Raw genomic sequence first — 12,929 nt, 5'->3', positions numbered from 1 at the left:
ACTTTTTCACTTAAACCAATTTAGTCCTTCACGGTTTTTTTTCACCAATTTAATCCTCAAACAATTTTATCGAGTTTAATGTAGGACTTATTGGGCGGCGCCACCGCATTTTGTGTATTTTTCACGGCGAACCAGGGGTATAATTGGAATGACGGTATAATTGTCTAATTATATGGATTAGAATAGCAGCTCTGTGCTGTTAAGCAAAAGAAACCTCTGCAAATCGACCCACTGAGCTCAGGTAGTCCTAGGAGGCTGGTGAATTGAAGGAGAAACAACTGATTGCCGAGCTCTTTTACTTGACCGCAACACACAGGAAGACATTTCTGCATTCACATCATCTCTTTGTTTGGTTGAAGCTTGAGATTCTTTAACATCATCAAGCAAATATGAGTCCTCATTCTGGGGGCTGTGTGAAGAGCAGCCGAGGATTGTTGTAGCAAGCAACGGTTTCTCTTCCTTTCTGGTCCTCTAATTCCATGACATTTGACTTGTCCTGGTTGAGCAAGTTGCTTTGGCTGTGATATTTTTGAAGATGGCTCTATTAGCAGCTGTTTTGACAGATCATCATTCACACGTCCTTCTGATTCCATAGCATTTGATGGAGGAGATGGATCTGTCAAAATCAGCTGGACTCCACATTCTTGGCTTGTAAATGGTTCCTTGATTTGTTTACTCTTATAAGCATCATTACTACGATGAATTCTCCCTTTAGTTACGCAAGATTGGCAAGCACTTCGAAGAGAGTAAAATTTTTTACCACATGGGGATCCATACCTCATCTCCTTCTTAAACCCCTTTGGTTCGAGATAGAACTTCCAACCCAGAAAGGATAGGTGCCTTTTAGCCTTTAAAGCCATAATACCAACCTTTGCACCATTCTGTCCATGATAAGTTGTCCCTCTCCAATAGTTCAGCACAGCTTCAGGAAAATTATCGCGTTCAAAACAAACAAGTTCAGAATAAGAAAGCACTTTCAGTGCCCCAGTGTCTGCTTTTGGGATCACAGTTAATGAAGATGAGACCGAGCTTTCTACAGGATCATCACTGTTACTTTCATCATCTTGGCACATCCGGGAAGGAACATCTGATCCAAGTTGCAATCTCAGACAAACCTGATAGAGTGAATAGTGAATCTCACCTTCGGGGGAGATGTATCGCATTCTAGTTACAGCTTTATCTCTTGCAAACTGAATTTTCCAGCCCAGGTATGAACTATGCTTCCTAACTTCCAACGTTGAAGCAGCCCGAGATTTATAGTTCAACTTACACTTCTGAATATAATCAGTTACTGAACCAGGGCAACATGCAGTTCCTAGAACCATGTCGATTGTTTTCGGCTTGTAACGCCGAAGACCATACCTTCTCAACAAGCGGTGGAGGGAGAATCCCAGCTCCCGCGGTTGCGAATTTACCCTGCTGCCATGGACGGTGGAGCTGGTGATGGACTTGCTGGTGATTGCAACCCAAGATCACCATCCTTGTCGCCATCGACACCTTCCATCATCGAGGACATGGAATCTACTCATCTTCTATTGGCAATCACATTTTCTTACATTTTGATCAGATTGTGAAACCCTGAGCTCAGTGGGTCGATTTGCAGAGGTTTCTTTTGCTTAACAGCATAGAGCTACTATTCTAATCCGTATAATTAGACAATTATACCCCTAGTTCGCCGTGAAAAATACACAAAATGCGGTGGCGCTGCCCAATAAGTCCTACATTAAACTCGATAAAATTGTTTGAGGATTAAATTGGTGAAAAAAAACCGTGAAGGACTAAATTGATTTAAGTGAAAAAGTTCAGACACCAAATTGGCGATTTGCCCTACTAAATTTCATAACGATGATTGTTAACATTTTAAAATTCTTTTTTTTGTATTTTCATAGTTCTTGTAATTTCTTTATCTTAAAAAAAGATTAAAATTTTCATTTAAATAATATTATTTCATAAATTTATTATAACAATAACAAGATGAATATGAAAATACACAAAAAATAAATAAAGTATTAAAGTATGTTTACAATTAGATTTTATTAAGTTATGGATACAATGCAATTATACATAATCTATTCTTTTCTTTCTTTTTCAAAATATTCGATGTTTCTTTTCTTTTTTTGTATAAGTAATCCAAACAAAATGGTTAGAAAATTTTTTTTCTACTTTGATTTATTTGCTTTTCCATTAAAATTACACCATTTTATTAATCCAAACGTTGCTTGAGATTTGATTTTTTTAATTACCAATGATGAAAATTTCTTGTTAATCATGTGAAATAATGGACCCGTAAATTAAAGAAATAAATCAATAAAACATCGCATTTTTTAGCATATTCTATATTTTTAAGGAAAAATCTTTCAAAACGTTCCTTATATTTTGTAAAATGAATTTTTTTGTTCCTCACTTTTAAAAGTACATTTTTACTTTCCTTACAAATTTACATTAGTCAAATTTCGTCAACCTAAATTTTTGACTAGTTTTTTGTCAGAATCCATCACATGCCTTACATGCGATCATTTTTAAAAGACAAAATTATCAAATCAAAATTACATAATCTGATCTATAATCTCTCACATTTCACAAATTGAATTTTTTCGTCCCTCACATTTCACAAAATGAATTATTTCATCCCTCATATTTTATAAAATAAATTTTTTATCCATCATTTATCATGTATACAAATAACTTAAAAAAACTCATGTATATATGTTTATTTAATTTCATATGAACAATATAAATAGCATATAATATATATTTATTTGATTTCGTTTGAACGTACTATGTAAGTGAAATTAAATAGATATAAACAGGAGTTTTAAACAAATGTTAATTTTTCACTCATGTTCATTTTACTTTTATTCAAAAATTGAAAACAAAGAAAACATTTAATTCTAAATATTATCAAGTGTTTATATTGAATTAAATTTGAAAGAAAAAAGAAACAAAGGAAAAGTATTACAAAAATAAGTAAGTGATTGACACTTTCAAATTTTAAAACAATCACAAACCAAATAATTTAACTGTTGATCTTAAAAGTGGCGAATCAAAATTTTAGATTTAAAATGCAATTTGTTAGTATGACTATAGAATTCGATTTAGGACCGATTAATTAGATGATCTAATTACATAACTCGATAAATAAATTATTATCAAAAGAGAAAAAATCATAAATATTGAATTGATTCACATGATGAAATCAAATAAATATATGTATATGGATTTAAAATAAAATTATTATTTTTAAACCCATGTATATATCTATTGAATAGAATATGTATAACTACAATTAGTCTATTTAGATGAAATCAAATAAAAATATATTACATATTATTCATATTATTTAGGTGAATTTAATTAGATATATACATGAATTTTAAAAAATTATTTGTATACATGGTCAATAAGCGATAATAAATTTTATTTTGTAAAATACGAAGACAAAATAATTCATTTTGTGAAATATGAGAGACAAAATTTTATTTTATTAAATGTTAGGAACTATGGATTGGATTATGTAAATTTTAATTTAACAATCTTGTCCTTCAATCACCAATGACCTTCAGCTGGCACCTACGGCCTTCTAAAGCCACCAATGACCTCAAGCAGTATGCTCCTACTTTTGCTGGAACACTGCAACAACACTGGGAGGCATAACCGCGGCGTTGCGGGGTGGAATAGATAACGCTTATGCCCGTCAACCCTTGGATAAGTAGACATTATATGAATAGCGATATTGTCATTGAATTAGGTACCTTGTGGTCACGGTACATATTCTTTACTGGTTGGAATACATAAACCTCATGAATTAGACAATATTATATTTATGCTCTGGAAGGAATTGGTATTGCTTACAGTCCAAAAGCAATATCGTAAACGGAAATTTATTGCATGCATAATACACAGTAGGAGGAAAGTTAACTATTTGATCCTGGTATAAAAATTAATAATAGAATAAAGGAATGACATAGAAGGGAATAGAACCTCCGAGACCAAGAGTGCAAATTCCAAGTTCACCATAGAGACAACAAGGGGGATAAAACTGGAAGTGGAAAAAGGTTAAATCTACTGAAGTCATTCTTAAGTACGAACCACAAATCATTTCATTACATCGGACGACCAATTTCATTGATAATTCAGAATCTACAAACATAATATTTAAATCATGAACGTGCGATGCCAGGGGTAAATAATTTCTATTCCATTGGTTTCAAAGATTAACAAAGCAAACAAAGTGTGAGATTGAGGAAGAAAGAGTAGAATGTCTCCATCTTGGAGGTTATGATCTGCAACAAAGTCGCTCCATTTTCGATGAAATCTATCTTTCCTGTTTCCAATACTGTAAACTCTAGTTCCACTTGTAAGAACAATGTCTGGAGTGCGATGCTCAACTAATTTTTAATCAATGTGATCCGGAATTTTCTACATGTAAAAAGTAAGACAAGAATATAAAGTAATTATGTTGCAAAATAGAGGAAGACGAAAATTCAAGAAATAATCTTCTAGGACAAGTATATCCAGTGTATGAATTCCCCGGGACAGAATACAAACTAAAGAAATTCAAAAACAATTACAAATAGATCCAAGTGAGCTACCATTAGAACCTTACAGAAAATAACAAACGATGCTTAACCCTATGAGTGCAATGATGCTTAAGCAAAAGAAGCAAAAACAATTACTACTTAAAAACTATTTTTGATAGCCAAAATTACAAAATACAATCCAAACAGCATACAGTAATAAAATTACTGAAAAATAAATTATTCAAATAAAAAGAAAAGAACAGAATAGATTGTCCAAATAGCCAAGAAATTGTAGAAAAAGATTAACTATATATCAAATATGCTAACCTGTTAAATGAACGGCAAATTTTAGCAATGGATGGAAGGAGCACAAATGGACCTGCACAACTCGTTCGACAGCTCTGCAGGATTATCATGGTAGTTGCATAGGGCAAACCTCATGTAAGCAAAATGAAACAACTAAATGTCTGCTAAATCATTCATATGACATATCAAAATGCAAGTCCCAGTGTCATTCTTTGCAAAATATACAAGGCATTGATCATTCTTTCCCCCTCTCGGGAATGCTTCTTTTTAACCCAAAAAAGAAAAAAGGACAAGCAAATAATTGAGACGAAAAACTATGAAGACATTTATAAATTTGTTAAGATAAGTTTGCAAAAGATACCATTATATCCCTGTAAGGTCATTAATTTCAATAACCAACCGAAGTTCCTATTAAATAGAATCTATACTAATAATTAAAGCTCTCACTACATGAGATTTCCACTGCATCCTCAAGCCAATAACCCCTGTTCCTTTCACTTGCCTCCTTATACTTCTTCCAATCCATTATAGACCAAACTCTTACATCTCTTCAACTCATTTAGTTTCCATTTTTACCTATTTTGCATCAATTTCATGACTTTTGTCATTACATAGGTCTGGGCATGGGCTTCACACATCAAATCAAGGTTGACATAGCACCAGAACTAAAATTGACATAAAAATGTTACATGGGAGTTCTGCATTCAATGTGTAAAATACTCACTATTAATCCAAATGCTTTAAGTAAATAAAGAACACACATATATAGCAAGAACTCACTGACCCTAGTTTTTCTTTGAATAAAAGTCTTCAGAAAGAAATCCATGTATTTGCTTTACTCCAAGGCCATCAACCAAAATGCAGACGTAAGCTATCGAATGAAACATACAAATAAACAGCCTCATACATTGGCCTTGAAATAAGAGTTACGCACCAGCCAAAAACACAACTCACATAAAACACTTTCTTTTTCGTTGGGTATTAAAGTACTATATGAAAGTGTCAAGTATTTTCTTATCAACAATTTAATTAGCATCGCAAACACAAAATACATAGTATCATGCACATAATACCTACTTCATTAAGATAGGCATGTTTGGCGCTGAATAAAACAAAATTAAAAACATAATTATTTTGACAAGTAACTTTTCTGGCTTGAAAGCAAAAAGAAGTTTTCCCTTCTTAGTCATTATTTACTCATGAGATAAACCAGCCAAGATGGTATGAACAAGTTCGCATCACCACCATCTCTTCCATCCATCCACTTTGCCTAAGGGTCCATTTGCTTGCAAGGAAAATACACAGGAAAAGTGTAAAAAACTCCTTAATTGCATCAATTTTGCTAATAAAATACAAATAAAATTCGAAGAATATAAAATAAATAATCTAACAACATTAGTTGAGGAAGTGAATCAAATTGGAGAATGTTTAGTCATATGCATGTATATAATTCTCTTGAAAGCACGAAACGGATTTTTCTCCAAGGTGAAGAGTATATCTCGATATCAAAATTTTTAGAAGCACAGTGGAAAAGATCTTTTAAATTTGGTGGGTTGCAGCCTAGCCTTCACTGGTCTTTCTGCAATAGTAGTAGATCAAAAGTTGCATCAGAATTACTGGGATCGGCATGTGTCTATTTACACAGAATAGTGGCAAGAGATTTTCAGAGACAGTACCTAATTTTAAGAAAGAAAAGGGCACCAACTCAGGCAGCAGCTCAGATTGCAGATGAGCAGCATACAGTAACTATGTTCTCATTTTCCTTTAACTCAAATTGGAGGTGCGAATAATGAACAAATGATTATTTTCTTTGCACTTAGGATGAGAGTTGGAACAGTAAAAATAAGGGGAAAATGCATCTAAAGATGCAAAAAGTAAGGTTTATCCAATGCACCTGCTTTGACAAGAAGTTGTTTTGTTCCTGCAATTATTTCTCCTATAATGAAATGGAAAACACTTAATCATTAGCTTTGTTTTTCAAGAGTCCCTAGCAACCAGAGGAAATCAAAATATATCATTTGGGTATAAAGGGAAAAAACGAACCACAGAGCATCGAGAGACCACTAAGAATAGAAAAGTGAAGGAAGGAGGGGCAAGGTCGCAGAATAACCAATGGCAAAATATGTTGTTGGCTATGGCCAGCCATTGATGTAATAATTGTTCTTTACATAATCTCTAAGTGAAAAAAAATAGTTCGGATCACTCAAAAATAGACCCAAAAAAAAAAAGGAAAGGAAGGAAGGCAGAGTCGTGAGTTACCTTATGTGTGGTCAGCTGCGGAGACGGTGCAACTCTGAGAACACATTCTACTTGAAGCAAACTGATAGTAACCAGGACAAAATAAAGAAAAGACAAAGCAATGGCCAGATCAGAAAGAAAGCAGATAAAAAGGTACAAGCAAACATCCAAAAGCAAAAGAAACAGAAATGGAAAAACAAGAAACAACCCCCTAAAAATCACATAATAATTCCATATGCCTAAGTTTCATGTAGATAGAGCAATGGCCAAATCCAAATACAGGGAGACCTACTAAAAGTGGAAAAGCAGATACATGAAAAATAAAGGAAATAAAAAGACACAAACACCCAAAACCAAAAGAATAGGAAACGAAAAACAAAAAACAACCCCCAAAAATCACATATGAACCAAAAAACCCCCAAAATCAAATAATAATATCATCACATTATGATATCACAATAAGAAGGGTTGAGGTTTTAGGGTAGAAGATGGAAGTACGCAAGAAAAGAAGCCACAATTAGAGCAAGGAAAGGATAAGGAGAAAAGACAAGCCAGACAGAAAAAGAGATGTGAAAACCCTAGAAAGAGAAACCAATATGAAAACCAAAGTGAAGAAAAGGGTGAGCCGGTAGGAAGAGATAATATGTTATGTTGAAATTTAGAGCAGCGTTCATGGCCAATATCCAACAGATAAAGATGGTAAATCGGGCCAATCATCATTTTAGGCAAGGTTCTTCTGGTAGCTCAAGACATCTGCGAAAGAAGAAAGAAAATCACATGAGCCTCTGATCCCATCAGAAATCCATGGGCGATGCTGGAGCACCGAGAAGAACCAATTTAGATAACTCACGTGAGTAGCACGTGATGACAACGAAAAGTGAACAATAACCCTCTTTGGTGCATTGTATGTTGTGTTGATATATAATAAGAAAACTGTAAATGTCCAAACAAATTACTAGTAGCCAAGCAAATAGTCAAAAACGACTCCATAACAATTTAACAAAACCTAATTCATGACAACACTAAGAATGGAAACAGTAGAAACCGATAATGATCACAAAAATCAGGAGTAGCTTCTGAATGTCTAGTGTACCACTCCACAGCATGGACACAGTTATCAAATTTCAGGAACTCCAACAAATTGCAAAATCTAGTCATAGCCAGATGGAACAGGTCAAACATGGAAAATGTAGCATTCATGCATATGAGAAACCCTCCTCAAGTCTAAACATTACACATCAGTGCCCCAACAGCAGAACATCAAACTGTGTCCAAAAAGAAGTCAACTTAAAGTTATTGAATGCTAATCTAACTCATTATATTAAATTAGGATAAATCTGCGCCGATCAACGAAATTGCTTTCAACTGTGTCTGCAGTAACTTTGGATAACTTATACTGGGGAAGTTTCAAAATACTTGGAAACTAGCCACAGTGCCATCTTTTCTAACATGCTTCTTGAAATGTGGAGGGGATATTACTTAACAAATCAAGTCGCCTTATGAAAATTAACAAAATCTGTCCCTTTCACCCCCCACATGTTGTGCACACAAGTCTCCATCAATTCTGCATATCTAACAGCCATATTTTGGATGAATTGTGTAACACAAACAATTTTAAGCATGATTGACATCATCTGTATAGTCTTCAGATCCACATCTTGCTCGTTCTCTCTCCACCAACATTTTTTGGTCATGTTCATCAGTAACCACACAAATTGTTCTCATGAAAAACTTCTCCATGTTACCGTGAGGCCTGCAAACCTTTCCCCAAATACAGCGGTAATGAGATCCATTCTTCTTAACCTTAGCCTTGTAGATGTACGCCATCTTCTTGCCGAGGTACCAAGCCACCTCCTCCTTTGTGTTCACTCTTTCGATCTGAATCAACGAAGTGTTCGGGTATTGGTTGGACTGCAACCTCTTGTACCCCAATATAGTTCCTCTCATGTAAAGCCTGCAGGGTTAAACCCAAAAAATGCGGAGAAAAATCAAGTTCAATTAAACAAATTACTGAATAAGGGGAAAATGGAGATGGAGTCGGAAAATTAGATGACCTGACGCGCTCTCCTTGGCGTCCCTAAACCATTTTCTGATGGGTGGTGAGGAAGGGGCTGCTTGTAGCTAGTTATGGTCCTTATGGAGGAGTCCGAGGAGAGTTGCGGTAAAACCCTAGGTGAGAGGAACTATATTGGGGACAAGAGGTCTTCATTCCAAATTCATTTGTTTTCTGATGCCATTTCATTTTCCAATTTATATTGGACAAGGGTTCGAACTTGATTCTCACCAATGACATTATATGGTTCTTTAAATTCAGATGGGCGCGTAGTGCACTTTGTCTAGTTCAATAGTGATTCTATCCTTATCGGTTCTTTATAGGCCCAGTTGAATCTCCCCTAAATAGATTATGATAGAGTAGGAATAGGAATGACGATTGATAAAAAAACAAATAACTCCTACAATATCAAAATCACATTCTTTGAGGAATAAAAACTTATCTATTAGTTATTGCATATAGGGGTGAGCAAAAAAATCGGTCGATCCAAAAATCCAATGAATCCGATCCGATTTTTCTTAGCAGGGCAGATGAGGGTCGGGTACCCGCAAAAATCGAGTACGGGTACGGATAAAAAAAAATCGCGGGTACCCGACCCACAAGGTATATTTTATAAATATTAAAAAATTATAGATCATTTTATAACTTTGTAATTTTTAATTTTAAGGACAAGTGAAGTGGCTTACAGCCTCATATTCTAATTCTGTATAATCCACCTCTCCTCATTTTGTTTGAAGAAAGCAAATATTCTCGGTGAAACACGAACAAACTGAACAAAATAAAAAAAAAATTGTGAAACTCTATTATAAAAATTGTTCATCCCTTTCATTCTTTTTATTTTTATTCTACCTTCATCGATCTTTCCTGCAAATTTTGCATCAATTCAATTAAAAATTTGTGTTTGGAGTTTCAATTTTCTGTTAGCTAGATAATTAAAACATTTGCCTTTTTCATTTATTTATTTATTTTATTGCAACTATGTCTCTTAAATTTGTCTCGTTTAAGAAATTTATTTTTCTTTTTCATCACCTTTAATACCATAAGGTCTATTCCAAATATGTAAAGAAGTTGGGGAAGATTTTTTAAGGTTATTTTGGTTATTTTCGAAAAAATAGTTAGTTATATTCAATTCTTTTCCGAACTTGATTTCACAATCAACTTATTTGGGATGTAGTATTGTACCATAACATCCTTAAGGAAGTTGGGAAAGTTACCAAATACTTATTATCCTTGTGTTTGTTGTATTGTATAAGGATGAAATGTGTGAGAATGGTGATGTACTCAAAATTATTATAAAATTTCGTTTTGTCCATTAGATATTATAATTCTAATATGTAATAAATTTATGAGATCGATTTGATTGTTTGATGAAATGTGTGAGAATGATGATATATGGACTTTATTAAAAAACATGTTGATATTAAATGAAAAATAAATTTTTTTATTGGAAAATAGTTTTTTTTAGACGCAGGTATCCTATGACCCGTCCCCTTTTTTTGGGATACCCGCTATTCGGGTACCCGAAAACATTAGGAGCAGGTTAGAGTCGCAAAATGACTGATCCGATATATTAAGGTCTAGTCAGCCAAATTATGTTAGGGACGGGTACCCAACCCGTGCCCACCCCTAATTGTAGATGCTATTATTTTGAGGAATAAAGGCTTCTAAATTTTTGGTATTAAATATTAATGATAAGAAAATATCAACCAGCAACCCTGTTTGTTCTTTTTAAAACGTGAGAAACATTACATTCATTAGCAAATCATGTTAATTTCATCAATTGATTCTTAGTAAACTATCATGTTTATGCTTAACATTATTTCAAGACGACGCTTTCACCTTTTTTTAAGTTTACTTAGAATATTGTTAAGGGCTTACCTACTATGCGTATAAATAATGTCCTTTTATAATTGATTTAACAAAAGAGGCAAAACTATGACCTTGTAAAATTTGTTTCTATCAAATTACAATTATTTTGTTAGTTACAATTTTTATGATGGTTATATTATAACAACATGCGCTTAAACTTCTAGTGAGAGAATTAAATTTGGTTCTTCGTTGCAAGTGTAGGGGCAACTTTGTTAGATAAAAAAATCAATACAATTTGCCCGATGAATTTTCAAGGTAAAATATAGGGGCACCACGAACAAAAATTTATATCAAAACTAGAGTTCAAACTCCTTGGTCTAGGGGGTTAAGGATAAGAGGTCATGATCATATGTCATTTTGATTCAAAGTGATTAAGGTTCAGAGGCTAGAATTTAAAATCACACATCTTCTCTACTACTAATAATAATAGTTATATTAATATTGTTATAAAAATATATAAAGATAACCTAACTAGTATGGCTTAACTCCTATGGCAAGAAAGAGACCTCGTATAAAATTCCAAATATATTTTTTTTTACAAAAATTAATCAAAAAACTAGTCAGTTAAAACTTAAAATAAAAAATACGTCACTCAATCAAAAAAATGGGGATGGTTATGATAGAAAATCACTATCAAATAACATTTTTTTTCCTTTTTATTTGTTGGTTTTGGTATTTGATGATGTGTGTAAATAACAGCAACTGGATAAATAGTAAAATGTGTCGTGCCTGCTTGATTCTTTGAGAACCAATTTTCATTTTACTCCAACAAACATCAGAACGCGACGGGATTAGGGATGGCAATGGGGGCGGGTGCCCGCCCAGCGGGGGGTTCACGGGGCGGGGTTGGGGCAGGGGGGAATTTTTTCCCCCCGCTTAGAAACGGGGCGGGGGTATACTTCCCCGCCCCATCCCCCGCCCCGGCACCCGTAAAAAATATATATATATATATATATAAATGACTATATATTATATGTAAGTTAATTAGTTATAAACTTATGATAATGATATTATTAGTTAGATGTATTATATAATGTATATTAGTTTATATAATATAATTGATATTATCAATTATATGAATAATTATACATGTCTACTAATAGAATTTTTTAATTAGTTATACTAAATTTACTAATACATTTATACTAAATTTCTAATTACACTTAATAGAATAACACTTTTTTCTCAAAAAAAAAAAACACAAATACGATGATGAATTAGTGATTGCATTTGTACTAAAAGTGAAAATTTGACTATTTTAGTTATATTTATTTCATCATATTGGATTGTATTCAAATAACTTATGTTTGATTGTTTTTATGAGTTTCAATTGTAAAATTACAATGAATAATAATTTGGTGATGTGTTGATATTTTAGTACTTGATTATTTATTAAAATTTAATTATAATAAAAATATATAATAAAATTTTATTAACCCCGCGGGTGCCCCCGTGGGGGAAGCGGGGCAAGGCGGGCGTGGGGGCGGGGCGGGGGGAGCTGGAGGCGGGGGACGGGGGAGGGGTCCCCCGCCCCAACCCCGCCCCGTTGCCATCCCTAGACGAGATAAACAGAGTAACACATAAAGGGCTCATACTGGTATTAAAATCTGGCCCGAAACAAATTGGCAACGCTTCCTCTTTCACAATGTCACTTTTAACGCGCTTCCTTTCCTCACTTTTCTCTTCAAATCATTTGTTGCTCTTTTCTTTCCTTTTTTTTTTTTCTTTTTTTGGTGTGTTGGGGATAGGGCTGCAAACGAGTCGAGTCGAGTCGAGTTTTGAGCTAATCGAGTCGAGACTCGACTAAATTTTACCAAACTCGAGCTCGACGAGCCGACAATTTTCGAGCTCGAGCTCGACTCAAATCAAGTCGAGTCGAGCTCGAAAAAAATAAAAAATTTATTTTTTAAAAAATAAATAATATAATATTTTTTCTGAATAAA

The 12,929-nt window shown here is 33.8% G+C and overlaps 1 long non-coding RNA gene across 7 annotated transcripts; it reads right to left on the bottom strand.

The window, feature by feature from the left end:
- Positions 1 to 4,046: 4,046 nt before the first annotated feature.
- Positions 4,047 to 9,380, bottom strand: LOC113730345 (uncharacterized). Of its 7 annotated transcripts, none has more exons than XR_011838834.1 (5): positions 9,119 to 9,379; positions 6,721 to 9,018; positions 6,503 to 6,588; positions 4,848 to 6,405; positions 4,047 to 4,419 (listed from the first exon to the last, which is right to left on the bottom strand). It is a non-coding gene; the product is annotated as an uncharacterized lncRNA (long non-coding RNA). The 7 variants fall into 7 exon arrangements; XR_003458318.2 differs by having other exon boundaries at positions 4,848 to 6,588; positions 6,721 to 6,762; positions 7,086 to 9,018; positions 9,119 to 9,378; XR_011838833.1 differs by having other exon boundaries at positions 4,848 to 4,921; positions 5,611 to 9,018; positions 9,119 to 9,380.
- Between the last annotated feature and the right edge of the window lie 3,549 nt (positions 9,381 to 12,929).

Source organism: Coffea arabica, chromosome 2c, assembly GCF_036785885.1.
Source record: "Coffea arabica cultivar ET-39 chromosome 2c, Coffea Arabica ET-39 HiFi, whole genome shotgun sequence".
NCBI lineage: Eukaryota > Viridiplantae > Streptophyta > Magnoliopsida > Gentianales > Rubiaceae > Coffea > Coffea arabica.
Note: the sequence above shows the minus strand (reverse complement) of the source record. Positions and strands in the feature narration are given on the sequence as shown.